Genomic DNA, 19,014 nt, shown 5'->3' with positions numbered 1-19,014 from the left:
GCATGTACTAGACACTGTGTCAGGTGCTGAAGGCCCACAGGGAATAGACAGGGTCTTACCCAAAGGTTTACAGTCTCCTAGGGAAGGCAGATGTGTGGACAAGTAGTTAGGGCATGGTGATGAGTCACCTAAGCGACCACTTGCTTTGGTTCAGAGCCAGAGGTACTTAATGCTGTCAGGTACTTAATGCTTCCTCAGGTGAACAACCTGAGGAAGGGCATTCTAGGCAGCAGGCACAGTTTGTACAAAGGCGCTGAGGTAGGAAAGTAACACTGGGCACTGAAAGACTCGTGTGGTTCTTCAGGGGGGTTAGGTGTAGCTGACCTGCAGGGCGAACATGTGGCTGGAAGCCAGATGGGATCAGAGGAACTGGCGGGAGCAAGATCATTCAGGGTCTTGATGTACCACACAGAGGAGTTTCGGTTTTGCTTTGGCTTCTAAGAGGAGTTCTTGAAGGCTTTTGAACAGAGGAGTGGGGGTGGGAATGGGGGTTTGGTGATAAAATTAGCTTGTGTCTCAAACACACATTTCTGGATGAGGCTTGAAGAAAGGTCCAAGAAGGTGATGAGGTAGGGGTCTGTTGAAATGGTACAGATGGGGAGTAAAGTTCCTGCCTCATGATGAAGACTTCTACTTTATTCCTATTTATACTTCTTGGTGCTTGATGACCTTTAGGGCATTTGGTGGAGATGTCTGATAGGCAATTTGATATTCTGGGCGAGCAATACAAGTGTGGACACCATCAGCTAATAGGCTCAGTTGAACATGACAGGATTGGACAAACGAGACATAATTGGGTGTAATTACCCGAGGAACATATAAAGAATGAAGTGTGAAATGGGTCAAAAAATTGTGGAGAATAATTAGGGTATGTTCACATTATACCTTGGGCACATGTTGGTCATTGTACCTTTCTTTTTCCCTCAGGTTACATGCTGATCTTTTTCTAGACCAACAGAGAGGGCAGGGACTATGTCTTCTTTCCAATGTCACTGCCATTGTTCGCGGTTCAAGTCCTGTGTTTGGAAATAATCAGGGAGAGTGTTTATAGAGAGACGTGAGATGGGTCAGAGATAAAATCCTTGTGCAGTTCCAGAAAGCACCACTCATGTGTCTGAGTAGATGCGCCTCACTGGGAAGAGTGCCTTCTGGAGTTGTGCTTCAACTGTTGCTGCTTCGCTCGGCCCAGCAGCTGTCATGGTACCTGAGATGTGGTAAGTGTTCCATGTGTTTGTTGAATATATGAATCAATGACAGAACATCTAATGAGTGGTCAGAGAAAGAAGAATCTAGCAAAAGAAAGCAAGAAGTGTAGATCTATAGGGAAGAAGAATAAATAGGGAAGACTCCTGTCATGGAAATTCAAGGAAGAAAGAGTTTCAATAATGAGGGAGTGCCAGATGCTACAGAGAGGTCAACTGATGAAGGATGGCAGAGTTACCGCGGGCAGTTAGGAGTCACTGGTGCTTAAAAACAGCTTGAGTGGCATATAGGGGAGGGTGGAGGCAAATTCCATTCCATTGAGGTGGGAATGAGAAAAGAGGAGAGTATAGACGGGTCCTTAAGAGGCTGGGTTTGTGAAGGGAAGAAGGTAAGTGGGGGCTGCTGGGAGGCAGGCAGGGTTGACCGGTGTGGGGCCGTCTTCCCGTCTTCAATCCTCTTCCCTTCTTTCCTCTCTTGCATTCCTCCTTCCTGCTTTCAAGGTGAGAGATATTTGGGGAAATTTATAGGCTAAAGAGGATCCAGTGTAAAGGTCTAGGTTCAAAATAGAGAATCCAGGAGAGGGGAGACTTACCTGAGAAATTAAATACGAGAGGGAGCATCTTTCTTTGTCAAGGGAACAAAAGGGATTAAGGATGCATGTGGATAGGGATGAACTGGAGGAATAAAGCTGAAGGAAAAAATGGAAAATAAACAGCCCATGTGGGCAGCCCGGGTGGCTCAGCAGTTTAGTGCCGCCTTTAGCCCTTCAGCCCGGGGCATGATCCTGGAGACCCACATCAGGCTCCCTGCATGGAGCCTGCTTCTTCCTCTGCCTGTGTCTGCCTCTCTCTCTCTCTCTCTCTCTCTCTCTCTCTCTGTGTGTGTGTGTGTGTCTCATGAATAAATAAATAAAATCTTTAAAAAAAAACAGCCCATGTTTTCTCTACAAACTAGTAACTGGTATCTTGGGGACATTTTATATGTTCTAAGCATTGTTAAAACCACTATGTATGTTAACTCTCTGAGTTCTTGCAACAGTCATGTGAGGATGGAGTTCATCCTAATTTTACAAATGAGACAATAACAGCAGAGATGGGCTAAGCATCTTGCCGGAGGTTGTGCAGCTGCTCAGAGGCCGGACCAGGATGCCTTTCAAGCTGGTCCTTGCTGAGGAGTACATGGAGTACTTAAGATCTTGAATAAGCAGTGTGCATGTGGAACAGGTACAAGTGTTGTTGCTGAGTCACTCCACGCATTTAGTTTGGGTTGGAAATCATCACTGCGCCTTTAATTTGCAAGGTTGAGAGACTTCCTCTAGCAAAACTTGCCTTACCAGTTATAGGAACTGAAATGTTTGGATGGTCAGATTGATTCAAAATTGGGGATTGGTGGCTTGGAAGGAGTGGGGGTGTCAAAAAGAGAGCAATTGACATGATGGAGAACAAGCTCCAGTCTCTAAGGAGCAGGCAAGCTAAGGGAATGGGAGAGGCCAGGGGCCTGGGAGCTCAAGGAGGTTGGAAACCAGGTGCAAGAAGAGTTAGGGAATTGTGGAGGAGAGAAGGCTGGGGTTAGGGAGGGATACTAACATCTCACAACTACCGTAGATTTCAAAAGTGAGGATTGGTGCAGGTGACCTTGGTTGATGACTTGGGGAATACATGGCTGAAATTGAATGGAGGTGAATCTTACAGGATGTGATGAGGTCAAGATTGAGGCTGAGATTGGCAGAGATGTTGGGCATGTGTTTACTATACTCTGATTCTTGTTGGAAGATGGTGCCCAGTAGCCCTAAGGACTGCTCTGGACTTTAGAAAGCTACAACCCAAGCATATTATGGTTCTTGGAAAAGATGCAAAAGGTTGGCTGATCTCTGGCATGCAATAAATATCATCTGATAGTCTCAATAGAACATTGTCAAAAAAATGGTTGAATAGCTTCTATTTTGCATGGTAGCTTTTGAAAAAATAACTTGCAAGTATCCGTTGGCAAAAACTACGTTTCACAAGCAACTTCATCATTATCACCATGGAAAGAAAGGACTGTGTGCTCAGATGAAACCTCCTCTTCTTCTTCCTTCTCCCCCATCTTTCTTTTCTCTGGGAATGTGCAGTACAGCACTCTGGGTAGAGAAGCAACTGAAGATCATCAGGCTTCCAGCTGTTGAGCTTTGTTGTGATCTGTGGAGGTGGGGGTCATGGGAGAGGGGCCAGAAACTTAAATGAGGACTCAGTGTGGTGTCTTTGCCTCCACAGCTGTGCATACCACTGTCTGCTTTTCTCTTCTGCCCATTCAGGATTTCAGGAAATCAAAATTAGATCTGATGTAAGCTCAGCAGCCCCACACGTGAAGACATGGAACTACTGCCTAGGGACAGAATATGTGTGCTGAGCATGATATGAATATGAGTGGCATGTGTAGATAGTGAATCAGGTAGGCTGTTCTGGGGTATAAGGAACAGAAACCCCAACGTGGACTGGCTTCACTGGCAAGTAAAAGGATTTCTTCATTTAGGAGAAAGTCTGGGAGCAGAACATTTGGGCTCTGATGTTATTTTTCTGTGATTCTCTTGGCTCTGTCCCTGCCATGTGTTGGTTTCATTCTCAACCTGATTGCCCTGTGGTTCCCAGATGGCTACAATTATTCAAAGAGTCACAAGGAGATAGGAAACATCCAGTGGAGGGGGAGAAGCTGCATCTTCGTGCCTTCTCAGTAGTGAGGAAATCTTTCCCAGAAGCTCCCAAAAGACTTCCTTATCCCTGGCAAAGATGGGGTCACTGCCCTTTCCTTAAATCAGTCCATGACTGGCAGGCCCAACAGGATTGCTGTAATTCTTGATTAACCACTTGGGATGGACTGGATGTTGGGAATCACGTCCATGATAGAAGGCTTGAGGCCATGGTTATAAATTTCCAGCATTTTCAAGGGTAACAAGCCTCGGATGGCGGTCAAGCCCCACTTCAGCATTTGCTGGCAGTATGAACTCGGGCAAATCACCGGCTTCTGTGAGCTTCTGTTTTCTCTTAGAGGATCATCGTGGTCTGGAAAACACTTTATATAAATGTTAAGGAGCTAATTTGTCATTTAGCAATGATGATGATAACGATGATGCGAATAACAGTTCCATTTACTGAGCACTTATGTGATCCAGGCACTTGCTATGGGCTTTGATGCATTTTCTTTATTACTCACTAAACACATATTAAGCAACCATCATACTCAAGGCATTCTACTAAATGCTTTATTTCTGATCTCTTTTAAGCTGGGATCTGGAACTGTAAGGCTAGGGACAGAGAAGGGGGTGGTGTTCAGTTCACCTATGCGTTTCAGTTTTTTTGGCCTGTGTGACCCAGTAGTGGAAGCTGGCTCTGGGGCCTCTGACAATTGCTCCCTTGTCTGCCGATGATGGTCTTTAGCTAACTAGTTCAGGGCTCACCTTGCCAGGGATTTGCAATACACAGGTGTACAAGTGCTTTTAGAATATTTGATACTCTTCTTTTCCTTGTTCCTTTATTTCCCAAACATAAGTTTTTTTGTATATTTATGCTTTAGAAATATTAGATGTTTATTAGATGCTTGTCTATATTGTCTCTGAGCCTCATGAAGAAGTCAAGCCTGGATTTGCATTTGTATTGAGGCTTAGTGGTCATGAGATCCATCAGGTAATGATGTCAGTAGGTGGTGGGTGAAGTCAGTAGGTGGTGGGGCGTCATTTTTCGTTGTTGTTGTTGCAAATTACCCTGCTTTGAACGTTGTTGTGAAGTGAACTTTTCCCATATTTTGGTTTCTGTCCTTAAGATAGTTCCCCTGAAAGGGAGAATCTAGACCAACGGGTTTGAAACTTTTTATATGGATTGCCCGATTGGTTCATGGAAGGTTTTTGTTTTTGTTTTAAATATTTTATTTATTTATTCATGAGAGGCACAGAGAGAGAGAGAGGCAGAGACAGGCAGAGGGAGAAGCAGGCTCCATGCAGGGACCTTGGCGTGGGACTTGATCCTGGGTCTCCAGGATCATGCCCTGGGCTGAAGGCGGCGCTAAACTGCTGAGCCACATGGAAGGTTTTTGAATGGTGAAAATGACACACTAGAGTTATTTGGGCATTATGCATTTTCTCGTTCTACTATATTTTATCTGTCTGGGATCATAAAATATTTTGAACTGTTCTAAAACCCCATCTAACTTACATTTTCCCAGGTCCCCCTTGCAATTATAGTAAAAACAGTGTTTCTGTGGCTCAGCCTATGCTGGATTTTGAGGAAATCCAGCCTATGTCAATTCCTTCTCATTGGTTCGTAAAGTCCTGGGGAGAAACTAGTCCATCTTGGTTCATCCTTTCCTTAATGTGAGTTATTGCCCTTGAGGCTTCTTGGTCTGCCTCCCTGAAGGTCTCCCTGAAGAGATAGAGTCCCTGAGGGTCTTTGATATACATCTGCTTTTTTTTTTTTTTTTAACATCTGCTTTTTATTCATAGTTCTGGCTCTCATGCTGGGAACTCTGCTCTTAGACAATATTCAAGTAGGTTGTTGCAGACAATGAAGTGAGATATACTGGGTTTTTTTGCTGATGCAGTATGAATATGGAGAATCTGTTTTGGCGTTGTGGTAGAAATATGAAGACTTGTATTCATATGACTTTACTTCCCTTGTAATTCTCTCAACGGTTCCTAAAAAATGCCTCTTCCCACCTCTTCCTACCCCATCAGATATATTGATGAATAAAGCTATGTGAGCAATGGAAAGTCAGAGGAAGGAACTGTCCTTATTCTTAAATAGATTTTTAAAAAATTGTAGTTGCAACCATAGCATATACAAATTGTATTTGTATTTGTCCTTTGTACATTTCCTTTTTTTTATAATAAATTTATTTTTTATTGGTGTTCAATTTGCCAACATACAGAATAACACCCAGTGTACATTTCCTCAGCTAATTTTAAACACAAGTGTGTCAAGTGGGATAATAGGAAGAAGCAAAAGAGTGGGACTCTGGAGGGGACCATCAGTAGACCACACAGTGTGACCAGGACTGGGGGGGACACAGAGAGTGCTCTGGCAGTGACAAGTTGTTTGGGGGAGGGCCCGTACCACCCTGGGCAGCAGTAGAAACTGGAGACCCCAGGATGCCCCTCCTACCTGGTTACACAGCAAATCAGTGGGAGAGCCTGAATTTCAACCCAGATCTTTCTACATTCAAATAGCACCTTCTTTATTTGCTTCTTTTTCTAGATTTGAATTTTCAAAATTATCTCTAAAATAATTCAGACTTTACAGAAGGGAACGGGAGGGCATACTGCTTCTCCTACTTTCTCTTATATCTCAGATTTACATTATTTTTTATTATTTTAATTCCAATATAGTTAACCTACAGTGTTATATTAGTTTCAGGTGTACAGCATAGCGATTCCACATGTCTCTACATCACCTGGTGCTCATCACAAGTGCCCTCCTTCATCCCCATCACCTGTTTCACCCCTCCCCCCACCCTCTGCCCTTCTGGTGACCATCAGTTTGTTCTCTAGAGTTAAAGTCTGTGTCTTGGGCTGCCTCTCTCCCTTCCCCCACTCCCCCCCCACTCTCATTTGTTTTATTTCTTAAATTCTACATGTGAGTGAATCAGGTTTACATTTGATATTTCTAACCTCCCCCTTCTACCAATAGGATTTTTGTTTTGAATTTTTTTTAAAAAGGCTCTTAAACATTTGAATTTTTCTTGAATTAAGCCTTGTCAAGAACTGTTTGCCTATCATGGATTCAGTGGGTTCCTGACCCTTATTGGAAATATCAGATTGGCCACAAAACTCTTGTAACTTGGCCAGAATGTTGACCCAGAAGAAGTGCTACAATTCAAATGGGAAACTACAGCACCACTTAGTTCCTGTCATTTGCCAAGTAGTACGAGGGGATTTAAAACAGTTACTCACTGTCTTCCTCTTCAGTTTGGAGAACTTTCCAAGGGCAAAGACCAGGCACTGAGCTAAAATTTCCCTTTCCAGCTTGATTCAGCCAATTTGCCCTAATAACAAGTTTAAAGGAGTTTATAATTGAGTAGGAAACAAGGTAGGCATTTACCTTGCCAGGTAAAAATAGGGTGCTAAGCAAGTAACTTGTAGAAACAAGATCACAGAGAGAATATATATATTCCTACAAGAAATCTTATCAGTTATTTACAGTATCCGTTTATAAGTAAATGATCGGTCATGGCACTTAAGCCAGAGGTTGCAAAATCCCCGGTCTTTAGGAGCTCAGGCGTGAATGTGATCTAACAGGGAGTGGCCTGGATCTCGCCAAATTAAGAACATTCTTTCTATTCGTTTTTGAGGCCCTGTCACATGGCCAATGTTTCTGGATAAGTGAGATGACTGTAACTACAATATAAGCCTCAGCCTTCTGCTTGTTCTGTTGTCTTAATTTGCCAAATAACCACAATTCTAAAATATTAGTGGCTCTACAAGGCAGCCCTGGTTTAGTTCATTCTAGTTTTGCTATTTCATGGAAAATGCAGCATTGTGAAAAATTCCACCTGTCCTCATATTGATTGTGACGACTGCTTGATGATGACTTGTGCAGTTTCTGAGCACCCCGGAGGACAGAGGACGGATTCCCTGGCTCGGGGCTCCCCCATCCCCGAGCCCCAACACCTCCACCCCCACCCCTGACAGGGAGCAGTCCTCTCGTGGGCCTGGTTTTCTGCCTAGCAGTGTGGCTCTGATGAAGTCACTAGAATAACAAGCCCGGACCTAGGAAACCATGTGCCTTTTCTTTGAGCTTGTGGGAAAATGGGGATAGGAAGCATCTGTGACTGTACTTTTATCTCATTTTCACAAACGGAACTTCTGCTGGGCTTGCAAAATGAGGTCAGATTGATAGTTTTGAAGAGAGAAAATGCTGGCTGCTGGCAGGTGTTAAGAGACCTCTGTCCTTGAGAGACTGTCTTTAGCAATTTAGCAGGTACTAAGGACATGAATGTGTGTGGGCTGGATTCCTGTCTTGGGAGCTTGTTGGCATGTGTGCCTGGGAGCTCCTGTTTTTCTCGCACTTCGGGGGTGCTGTGCTGACTCGGAGGCAGCAATCCTGCCCAGCCAGGGTCTCAGCATCCCCAACCTGGAGCATTTTCAACTGGGGGGACCTGCGAGCCCTTATGACCACACCTATTACAGAAGCGCCTTGGGTTGTTCTAGTGAATCCGTGCGCCCCAAGTGATCATATCACCCACTGAAACCGTGGCCAAACATCTCATGGGCACCTTTACATCTACACAAAGTCCCATGGGCACTTTAGAAGGCCAGTGTTTGTTTCTCCCCTTCATATATTGAAGCCCCAACACGTAATGGGGCTGTGTTAGAAGTGGGGGCCTTTGAGGTTTAAGTCTAGATGAGGTCCTGAGGAGGAAGCCCCAGGATGGGATTAGTATCCTTAGAGGAAGAGGAAGGGAGAGAAGAGCCAAGGGAGGCCGTGGGAGCACGCAGCCAGAAGGTGGCCCTCTGCAAGCCACAGAGAGAGCTGTCACCAGAGCCCCACCCAGCTGGCAATCTGCTCTCGGACTTCCAGCTTTCAGAACTCCAGTAAAATAAATGCCTGTCGTCTAAGCCAACCCAGACTGTGGTATTTTGTGGGGACAGCCTGTGCAGACTAGGACAGGCTCCGTGCCTCTTCTTAGGGTCTTACCTGATCTGTCCATAGGCTTGATAAGCTTTTCCCTTTCTTCTCGGACCTCTGACCCTGTGCTTTCCTGGATTTATCTTTACCTTTCTCAATTTCCTTGCAGCCTCTGCTTTTTCTAACCTTCCCTGAAAGACTGGCATTTCTCAGAGTCTGCTCTCTCTTCTCTTCCACCCACCATCAGGATACCTTGCTCCTCAAACTGGGGTCTGTGGACCAGCATAGGCCTCACTTGTGAGTTTGTCAGAAATTTGAATCTGCTGAATCTGAATCTGCAATTAAGGAGATACCCACAGAAGTCTGAAAGGCCTATTCTGTAATATCTCCATGACCTTTGCTGTGCCCCAACACCAAGTATACGTCTGGACACCAGATCTCTCCTGGGCTCTAGACCAACAGAGCCCCTGGTCTGTCTACATCAGGATCCCAGGATGTCGCACTTTGCCAGTCTAGAGTTTAGCTCCTCTTTTTTCCAGATATGCTCCTCTTCCTCTGGGCAACCAATAAAAGATAGGGGCTCTTCAGAAACTTCTACTTTAGAACTCCCATTCAACCTCATACTCCTAGTTTAATGGTTTCTTTGGGGTTGGGAGGGCTAATAGCCAGGCTAATAGCTCTGATCTGGCTGGCCCATTGTTCAGCTTGCCTCTCTTCTGATGGATTGGTGCCACTAACAGCCTTTTGTTAAATATTTTGAATATCGCCCATGGTGTCATGTTCAATTAGTAACTTGTCTCACTTTTTTCTTCTGTAGTAAGTTTGAAAGTACACAGGTACTGAATATTTAAAATTATAGTTAATGACAAATATGAATAATTCTAATATATTAAAGGTACTCATACTTAATTTTTGATCGTGAGCAAATAGGAGGTTCTCTGACTGAAGTGTAAGATTTTCAGAATATTTGTGAATGATCATGGATAGCCCGAGGAAGTTAATTGGGAATGTAGTATGACCTGATGTGTCACATGATTAAATCCTACAACATCTTTTTGGGAGAGAAAAATCAGAGGCAATATGACTGTCCACCAACAGAGGATTGGTGACATCAATCATGGTGCAGTCATACAAATTCTTTGTAGCTATCAGAATGATCAGAGTATATTTGTTAACATTCATGGTATCAAACTAAGTGAAAAGAACAAATTACAGATAAAATGATAAGTTTTAGATTTTTTTGAAGTGTGGAGAAATGTATATATATATATATATATATGGTACAATTTACCGTTTTAACCATTTTAAGAGTATAGTTCTGTGACATTAAGAACATTCATATACTGTTGAGCCACTATCCCCACTATCCATCTCCAGAACTTTTTTTTATCATTTCAAACTGAAACTCCATACCCATTGGACCATGACTCCCCATTCTTTGTCCATCCAGCCCCTGGCAACCACTGTTCTTTCTGTTTCTATGAATTTGACTCCTCTAAGTACCTCGTATAAGTGGAATCAGATAATATTTGTCTCTTTGCAACTGGCTTATTTCACTTAGCATACTGTCTTCAGGGTTCATCCATGTTGAAATGTGTCAGAACCTCCTTGATTTTAAGGCTGAATAATGTTTCATTGTGTATCTGTACCACATTTTGTTTCTTCATTCATTTGAACATTTGAGTTGCTTCTACCTTTTAGCTATTGTGAATAATGCTGTGAATAATATGGATGTATATGTATCTGTTTGAATCCCTGCTTTCACTGCTTTGGGGTATATATCTAGCAGTGGAATTGGTCAATTGTATGATAATTTTTTTTTAATATTTTGAAAAACTGTCATATCATTTCCAATGGAGGCGGCACCATTTTACATTCCCACCAGCAATGCACTAAGGGTTCCATTTTCTCCGTGTCCTTGCTAACACTTGTTATTTTCTGATTTTGTTTTGTTCTGTTTTGTTTTTTATAATAGTCATTGTAATAGATGTGAAGTGTCAGTTTTGTTTTTAAAAAGACATACTTACATACATATACATAATATAGAAAAAATTTCTCCAAGGACTGACTCCAAATAAAAGCAGTGCCTATTGGATGGCAGGACGTAGATGATTTTTACTATCGTCCTTTTGCTTTATTCTCTCCTTTTTCTGCATTAAGGATATATGTTATGTGTAATTAAAGATGCCTGAAATTCAGAGTCATGCTGTGTAAATTCAGGTGTTGGCAGTAACTTGTTTGCCTCTGGCTGTGCAGCCTTAATGTGGGCTCTCATATTTGCTGATTTGGGACTCAGTGCTGCCCCAACATTACCATGTTGCCACTCTTCCTGTCAAGGCCGTCCACGGACGCTCCAGTGCTCCAGGCCTGGCTGCCACTCCTTCCTCTGCAGAGTGGAACAGCACCAGGCTCTCTTGGTAGTGGATGAGGTGAAGGAAACTATTATAACCAGGTCTCAGCATGTGGCCCTAGGCCACCTTCCTTCACCATTTGGATTTTTAGCACAAAGAAATCTCCTTTTGGTGTCTGTTTATTCAGCAAGGTTTTGGCTGGTCCTCTTAGTTGATGACAATTGAAAGGGAAAGTTACTTTCTTCTTATTCTGTGAATTATATATTCTGTAATTTTCCAAAGAGTTTCAAGGCTCCTTCATCACAAGAGCCTGTGTGCTTCCAAAGCAGTAAGGATTACACATGTACCAGTTCAGAAAGAGTCAAAAGTAATCCTTTCATGGAGCACATTACTACATTTATGCAAATGAGAGTTGTCCAGTTTACAATAATTATTCCTTTCTTTTTTTAAATTATGTGCAGGCAGCAAAACGGTGGCTTTTTGGCTTGTTTTTGAGGGAGCGAGAGGGAACAGGGTGGGGGTGGGGCAGGTGATAAAGAAACACAGCTTCCGTTGAGACTCTGTACCTGTGACTGGGTGTTTTAATCAATTATCAGTGACCTTTTGTGGGAACCTTCTCATGGTGGTTTTGTTTTGACCTGATGGTGCTGGCTGCCTAGTTTGAGGGCCAAGATGTTGAAGCAAAGTCAAAGCGACTGTTGAACGGTTCAAATTTGAACTGTCAGCACCCGGTGCTGGTTTCAGGTCGACAGGAGAAAGACTGGCTAAGATCTGACAACCTAGTCTGGGGCCTCTTAGAGATAGACGGAGTTGAAGCTGAGGGCAGATTGTGTACCGGGAGGCACAGGAGCAGCTGCACGTCTTCATCATGTTCCATCTGGACAAGGTACCACTCTTCCTTTTCTCTCAACATTTCTTTCTTGTACCCAGATGTCTCACAGACTTCTCAAAGAGAAGCAGTCAGTGACTCTGGGTATGGCTTTCTATCACCTTCCTCCCTCACTTCCCGTGTCCCAACTAGGCGGCTCGTCTTCCTCCATGCTCGCCATTGGTTTCTGGCACTGTGGCCCCACCTGGCACAGGCCTTGGTGGCCCAAATCATCTGGGGACGACTGCGGACCCCCCTGCAAAGCACTCTGCCTGCCCACAATCGGAGTGTGGGCTCAGCTTCTCAGGTTAGACAGAGCACACCTGCCCCCTACCCTGCTGGCCCCATGGTCTTCCTCAGGTCACTGCCTATGACTCACCCACTTATGTCTCTTCTTTCTTCTTTCTTTCTTTTTTTTTTTTTTGTCTCTTCTTTCTTTAGACACATCTAGAAAAATCCATGTGGTCCAGCACTCACTGGACTTTCCCTCCTCTCTTTCCCCACAGGGTGCAAGCCAGCTTCATGTTTGTCTGTTCACCATTGTGTATATGTGCATGGAGAAGGCAGCCAGCCATTGGGAGAGGCCCTTCTTAGGTTAATAGGGTTTTTACAGGGAACTTTTAAAATTCTAGATGGGATAGCAACTGTGGATTAAAGGGCATTGCATTAACTATTTGTCAGTTTTCTTCTTCTTCTTTTTAAAATTTATTCATGAGAGAGAGGCAGAGACACAGGCAGAGGGAGAAGCAGGCCCCATGCAAGGAGCCAGACATGGAACTCAATCCTGGGTCTCCAGGATCAGGCCCTGGGCTGAAGGTGGCGCTAAACCGCTGAGCCACCCAAGCTGCCCTGTCAGTTTTCTTCTTACCAAAGTTAAGTCACCACCTTATTTTAAAATCTTTCTCAGATAAAAACAAGACCATGTTTATGTAATATGGCTAATCCAGGACCTACCACTTCAGTAGGACATATTTAACATAAAAAGAAAGTAATGAAAAAAAAGGTAGAAGTCACAAGAAATAAGTCATATTTATTTATTTATAAATTTTATTTTATTTTATTTATTCATGAGAGACAGAGAGAGGGAGAGGCAGAGACACAGGCAGAGGGAGCATGCAGGGAGCCTGATGTGGGACTCCATCCTAGGACTGCGGGATCACACCCTGAGCCAAAGGTAGATACCCAACCACTGAGCCACCCAGGTGTCTCCGTTTTGATGTATTTATAATTTAATAAGATTTGTTATTCAAAGAGAGGGTCGCCTTATCCTTTTTAAAATTTATTGTTTTGAATGATGTGGGGCTGCTTCTGAGAACATTCATCAGAGAGAAATGAACTAAGTGCTAGTCTGTTCTGCAAGATACTTATTACCTAACGGGACCCCCCTGACCCTGGCCTCAGATCTAATTTTGGTTAAGGGGAGAACACACGTTTTCTATAAGTTTTGCTGGGCACTGTTGCTTCTCATTTTTAAAATTTTTTGCTGAAGAGGTAAGAGAGAGCCAATTGCTGGCTTCTTTGGACAGATGGAGGTCTAATGGATATGAAGTTGGGGAATTCCTGATCCCCTGCCAAATTAATATTTATAAGCATCTGTTGGTCTCAGTCTGTGGCAACCCATGTGATTTGGTAGCTGGAAACTTAAATGTATGCTCTTTATGGAATGGGTATTGACTTTATCGATGCCTGGCAAATGCATAGCCAAGATGAGTGATATTTATTTGCTTCTGCAATCCCAAGGGCTCAACGCACTTGACACATTTTTGATAGCCCTCCAGTGCCTGGCTCTGAAATCCTGCAACCCCTTGGGCAAGATGTTGAATTCTCAGGAGCATTGCCCGTCAGCTGGTGAACACATGCAGGCTCCAATTCTGTTGTACCAGGAATATTTCTGTGGATGCCCCTCCTGCTTGAATTCCAGCATCGGATGGTACTTGTGTGAGCTGTATATTCCCTTCACTCCTCTCAGGCAGGGCTCCTAAGCAGTTATGAATTTGTGAGTAGCCAACCTATGTAACTGAAATGAAAAGCAACATGGTAAGGATCAAACTGTTTTCTTTTTTTTTTTTTTTTTTTTTTTAAATCAAACTGTTTTCTATGTATGAGGCCATTAATCTCTCATTTTCAATAAATATTTGTTGGGGGCTTGCTATATGTTAGACTTATTCTAGGTATTGGGACTCCAGCAGTATTCAAATAAGAAAGGCAAGATTCCCTCCCTCTGGGAGCTTACAGTTTTGTAGTGACGACAAATCAGAAACAATTAATGAATGAGACTTCAAATAGAGGTAGCTATAAGGGAATGAAAAAGTCTAATTAGTAGAAAGTTACTAGGGGTTGTGGGGATAAGAGACATTGTAAATTATGATGGTGAGGAAGAGCTGTCTTAGAAAGAGGCATTTGACCTGACATCTGAATGACAAGAAGGAGCCATCTATGTGACCATGCAGAACAAGGGGGCTTTCAAGGCGTAAAGGAGCAAGTGTCATGAGGCAGAAATGAATTTGGCAAGTTCAGAGAACAGAAAGAAGGCATAGGACCCTACTCCTTCATGATTTCATGAAAGGAGGAATAGTAGAAGGTAACATTTGAAGGTTTGAAAAGGATCACATCAAAGGGCCTTATGGGTTATGAGGAGGTTAGGCTGTATTTTCAGGGCAAGGCAGAAGCGATTAGAACATTTTAAGCAGGGGAGTGATATGATTTGATAAATGGTGCTGCCTACTACCCGACTTTGCGTTGCTAATTCATTGTCTTCCCTTTTTGTATCCTGACCTTTTAACATGTAATATTCCAGATGTTTTATAAATATTTTATTTATGTTTGATAAAAATGGGGTAGATCATGCATAGTTTGTAACTTAGTGCATTTACATTTCTATATATTTGGAACAACTTTCCTTGTCAGTAATTATACTTTAGCCCACCGTATGTAAATGAGAAATCATTTGTAATTAATTACAAATGTAATTAATCTCAATCAGTTGAACTAGTAAATGTTACTGTCTTTATTTTTACTGGTCATAAAAGTAATACTTGTTTCTTGTTATATTTTTTATTTGCTTTGTTTTTTTCTTGTCACATTATTTTTTAAAGATTTTATTTATTTATTCATGAGAGACTCAGAGAGAGAGAGGCAGAGACACAGGCAGAGGGAGAAGCAGGCCCCATGCAAGGAGCCAGACATGGAACTCAATCCCGGGTCTCCAGGATCAGGCCCTGGGCTGAAGGTGGCGCTAAACCGCTGAGCCACCTGGGCTGCCCCATGGGGGATGTTTTTGTAGTGTTTTTCATCATATATTTTCTCTGTTTCTGGGACACCTGTTATCTGTATGTTGGATCTTCTGAGTTAATCCGATAATTTTCTTAGGTCTCCTCTCTAATATTCTGTATCTTTGTGTTTTTGTCTGCTTTCTGGGCAGACAAAAATTTCCTTTCCAATTTTTCTATTAAATTTAACATTTCTACTCTCATTTTTTTTTAAGATTTTTAAATTTATTCATGAGAGAGAGAGAGAGAGGCAGAGACACAGGCAGAGGGAGAAGCAGGCTCCGTGCAGGGAGCCTGATATGGGACTCGATCCTGGGACTCCGGGATCACGCCCTGGACTGAAGGCAAGCACTGAACTGCTGAGCCACCCAGGCGCCCCTCTACTCTCATATTTTTGTTTTTTAATTCTTATTTTTAATTATCTTTAAGTGGGCTCCATGCTGAGATCAAGAGTCAGATACTTATCCCACTGAGCCACCCAGGCATACCTCTACTGTCATCTTTTTTTCTTTTTTAAGATTTTATTTATTTATTTGAGATAGAGAGTGCACATGCATGAGCGTGGGGAGGAGAGGGCAGAAAGAGAGGGAGAGAAGCAAGCTTCCCAAGGAGCAGGGAGCCGGATGTGGGGCTCGATCCTAGGACTCTGGAATCATGACCTGAGCTAAATACAGATGCTTAACCAACTGAGCCACCCAGGTGCCCACTGTTGATCATTTGCTTTTTAGGTGAGGGTCTCTCCAAGTAGAGTTAAAAACAGCTATTGGCAAACTATATATATCCATTCTGGCTTGGAAACACCCCCCCACTCCACCCCACCCCCCATATAAAGAAAGCACTCTTTCCCAGTTGAAAAGCACACATTTCCCATTTCAGCAAATGTCCCATGGCTGACTCTTACTGGTCTAGCTTGACTCCCAAGTCTCTGGATAAATTGGTGTCTCTAAGTGGTCTGGCCTCTCCAGGAGCATGTAGGTTCCCAAGCCATGTGGACTGAAAAGGGATAGGATGCCCAAGGAAGGGCCATGGATGCTGGGCAGAAAGAGAAGCAAGAGCTGACCATTACCCTTCCCTGCTTTTCTCACTAGATTGTTGGAGACTGAAATACAGTAATGTTTTGAATTATAAGCTCCATAGTGCTATATAACCAATGTAAGATATTCTTTTTATACATTTTATGGATACTCATCTATGACCAGGTAGTACAGAGTTACCTACATAAATTGTTTGTAGTTAATTTTTTCAAGCTCTTTTAGGCCTGAACAGAGTGTCCTTGTGCTTGTTCCTAAACTGTTCTCATCTCAGGCTCCATGAGCTGAAGAATAACTTCAAGGGAAGATCGATAATCTTTAGTGGATAGTCTATGTTCATTTATCATCATCATCTATATAGAGTGTTGTCAGTGAAATAATGATCATGATAGATTATTCTGTCTTGGTGCATAACAGTTATGGCCAATTAAGATATGCACAGTTTTAAAACATTGAAATTGATCTTTTGTTTGCTTGTAGGTATCACACAGAAATAAAAGAAGCTAATGGGAAGACATGGTTATTATGTTAGCACAAAGTATGACAGCATCTTCCAAATACTCCCTTTTTCTCTTGGCGACCTATTTTGATATTATTTATTTGATAGAGAGCAGGGGGAAGGACAGAGAGAGAAGCAGGCTCCCTGCTGGGCAGGAAGCCTGATGTGGGGCTGGATCCCTGGACCCTGGGATCATGACCTGAGCTGAAGGCAGACTCTTAGCTGACTGAGCCACCCAGGAACCCCTTGAATCTATTTATACTTAAGTTGGTATTGCCTCTGGAGCTGAGTTCCAAAACTTTTTTGTGGGTCCTATCAATATACCCTCATTTTGTATAGATGGTATTTTGAATGAGCACTAGTTATAGGATGTAATAAAGCTGCAATTTTATTTTTATTTTTTTGAATTTTTACTTATTTATTTATTTATTCATAGAGACACAGAGAGAGAAAGAGAAGAGGCAGAGACACAGGCAGAGGGAGAAGCAGGCTCCATGCAGGGAGCCCAATGTGGGACTTGATCCCGGGTCTCCAGGATCACACCCTGGGCCGAAGGCAGGCGCTAAACCACTGTGCCACCCGGGCTGCCCTGCAATTTTATTTTTCATCTCCTATTTTCCTTTAGAACTTGTTCAGTGGAGAAGAGCTCTCTGCCATATCCGAATAAAGACCTAGACAGGTACCATGGCTTTCTGTTCAATGTTGGATAATAGGTGGTCCCTCGTCACCTCAAGTCACAAAAACGGTCTCGATTCAGAAATTAGAATAGCTAACCCATGCAAATAACAAGAACATAGAATTTAATTTAATGCCAATCCTCAACCTCTCCCCCAGGCAGGGCCACTAAAAAATTGGCTGTTTGAAGTGGGAGAAGGAGGCATGATTCTTTCGTTTTGGCCAGCCTAATGTTCCTTCCTTACTAGCTTGCTACAATTTTTTTTTTCTTCTAGGGCCTGGCTCAAGTAGGAGAGGGGATGAGGAGAATAGGGCACAATCTTACACTTGTCAGCTCTTTATCTAGTGGATGGTGTTTGTTTGTTTGTGGCTCTTGTTTTTTTGTTTTGGGTGAGTTTTTTGTTGTTGTTGTTTTATTTTTGTTTTGTTTTTTTGCTCAACCCTGGGAGGCATATGGTACTTCTCCTCTGGCTGGTTGCAAACTGTCTTGACTCCTGGTTCTCCAGCAGTTTTGGACTTTTGATGTTAGAGAAGCACCACCCCCAACCCTGGCAAGAAGCCCCCTTGGTCAGGACTCTAATGGCTCTAGACAGCTCTTCCCTCAGCAATGTCTGGGCCTGGCCTCTTGAGTCATTGTGAGAGAGGGGGAAGAGTCACTCTACTTTGTGGCAAGGTCAAAGCCATGTATCAGCCATTCTTCTGATTCACTGCGCCTGGAATCAGATCCCCATGACTATGTTTTCTTTTTCTTTTTTTTTTTTTTAAAGATTTTATTTATTCATGAGTGAGAGAGACAGAGGGAGAAGCAGGCTCCACACAGGAAGCCTGATGTGGGACTTGATCCCGGGTCTCCAAGATCAGGCCCTGGGCTGGAGGCGGCGCTAAACCGCTGAGCCATCCGGGCTGCCCTTGACTATGTTTTCAAATGTAGAGTCCCAAGTAGGATCTCCAGTGGTTTCACTGATACCTACTTTTCTAAGCTTGAGGCAGGATGGGGGCATTCTCCATCTCTAAAAAAATTGCCTTAAAAGAAAAAAAATCTTTTTTTAAATTTCCACTCTCTCAGCTTTTTTGTATTTTTAGAGCCTGATGAAGAGCCCAAGAACTGTGGAATGAGGTTTTTTGTGTGTAAATTCTGAAGATAGTCATCTGGCCAGTCACAATAGGATTTCACATTTATTTTACCTGAATGTTTCAGATGAGACTTTAACATTAACATATTTCTGGTATGATTAAAAAATCTATTTGGTCTTTGTTCTTGGCTCCTGGCACAGCACTCCTAAACTCTTGGAATTTCCTGAGTGTTAGGAGAATGTCTTTTGTCACTTAAATGGAACTGCTTTTGAGCTTACTTGAGTTTGTGCTAATGAGGTAGCTTAGGGTGGGGCCCCTGATAGCCTCAGGATGGATCTGATTACTGGAAACACCATGTGATTTGGGTTTTCCAACCCTCACTGATCTCCTGGAAGGGGAAATAAGTGGAATTGGAGATTAAGCACTATGACAACTCTTGAACAGTAAGATTC

At 42.9% G+C, this 19,014-nt stretch overlaps 1 protein-coding gene across 10 annotated transcripts in view; it reads left to right on the top strand.

The window, feature by feature from the left end:
- SLC16A12 (solute carrier family 16 member 12) overlaps positions 1-19,014 on the top strand; it is a 79,668-nt gene that overhangs the window by 8,288 nt on the left and 52,366 nt on the right. For 2 of the 10 annotated variants that reach the window (XM_038578159.1, XM_038578157.1), the window contains exon 2: positions 928-1,214. The exons of 7 other annotated variants lie outside the window; for them this stretch is intronic. The gene's annotated coding sequence lies outside the window, so the exon portion shown is untranslated. Of the gene's footprint in view, positions 1-927; positions 1,215-11,839; positions 12,033-19,014 lie in introns of those variants that run through there. One more of the 10 variants, XM_038578163.1, reaches the window with a different exon arrangement.

Source organism: Canis lupus, chromosome 28, assembly GCF_011100685.1.
Source record: "Canis lupus familiaris isolate Mischka breed German Shepherd chromosome 28, alternate assembly UU_Cfam_GSD_1.0, whole genome shotgun sequence".
NCBI classification, from domain to species: Eukaryota; Metazoa; Chordata; class Mammalia; order Carnivora; family Canidae; genus Canis; species Canis lupus.
This window is presented reverse-complemented; position numbering and strand designations above follow the sequence as displayed.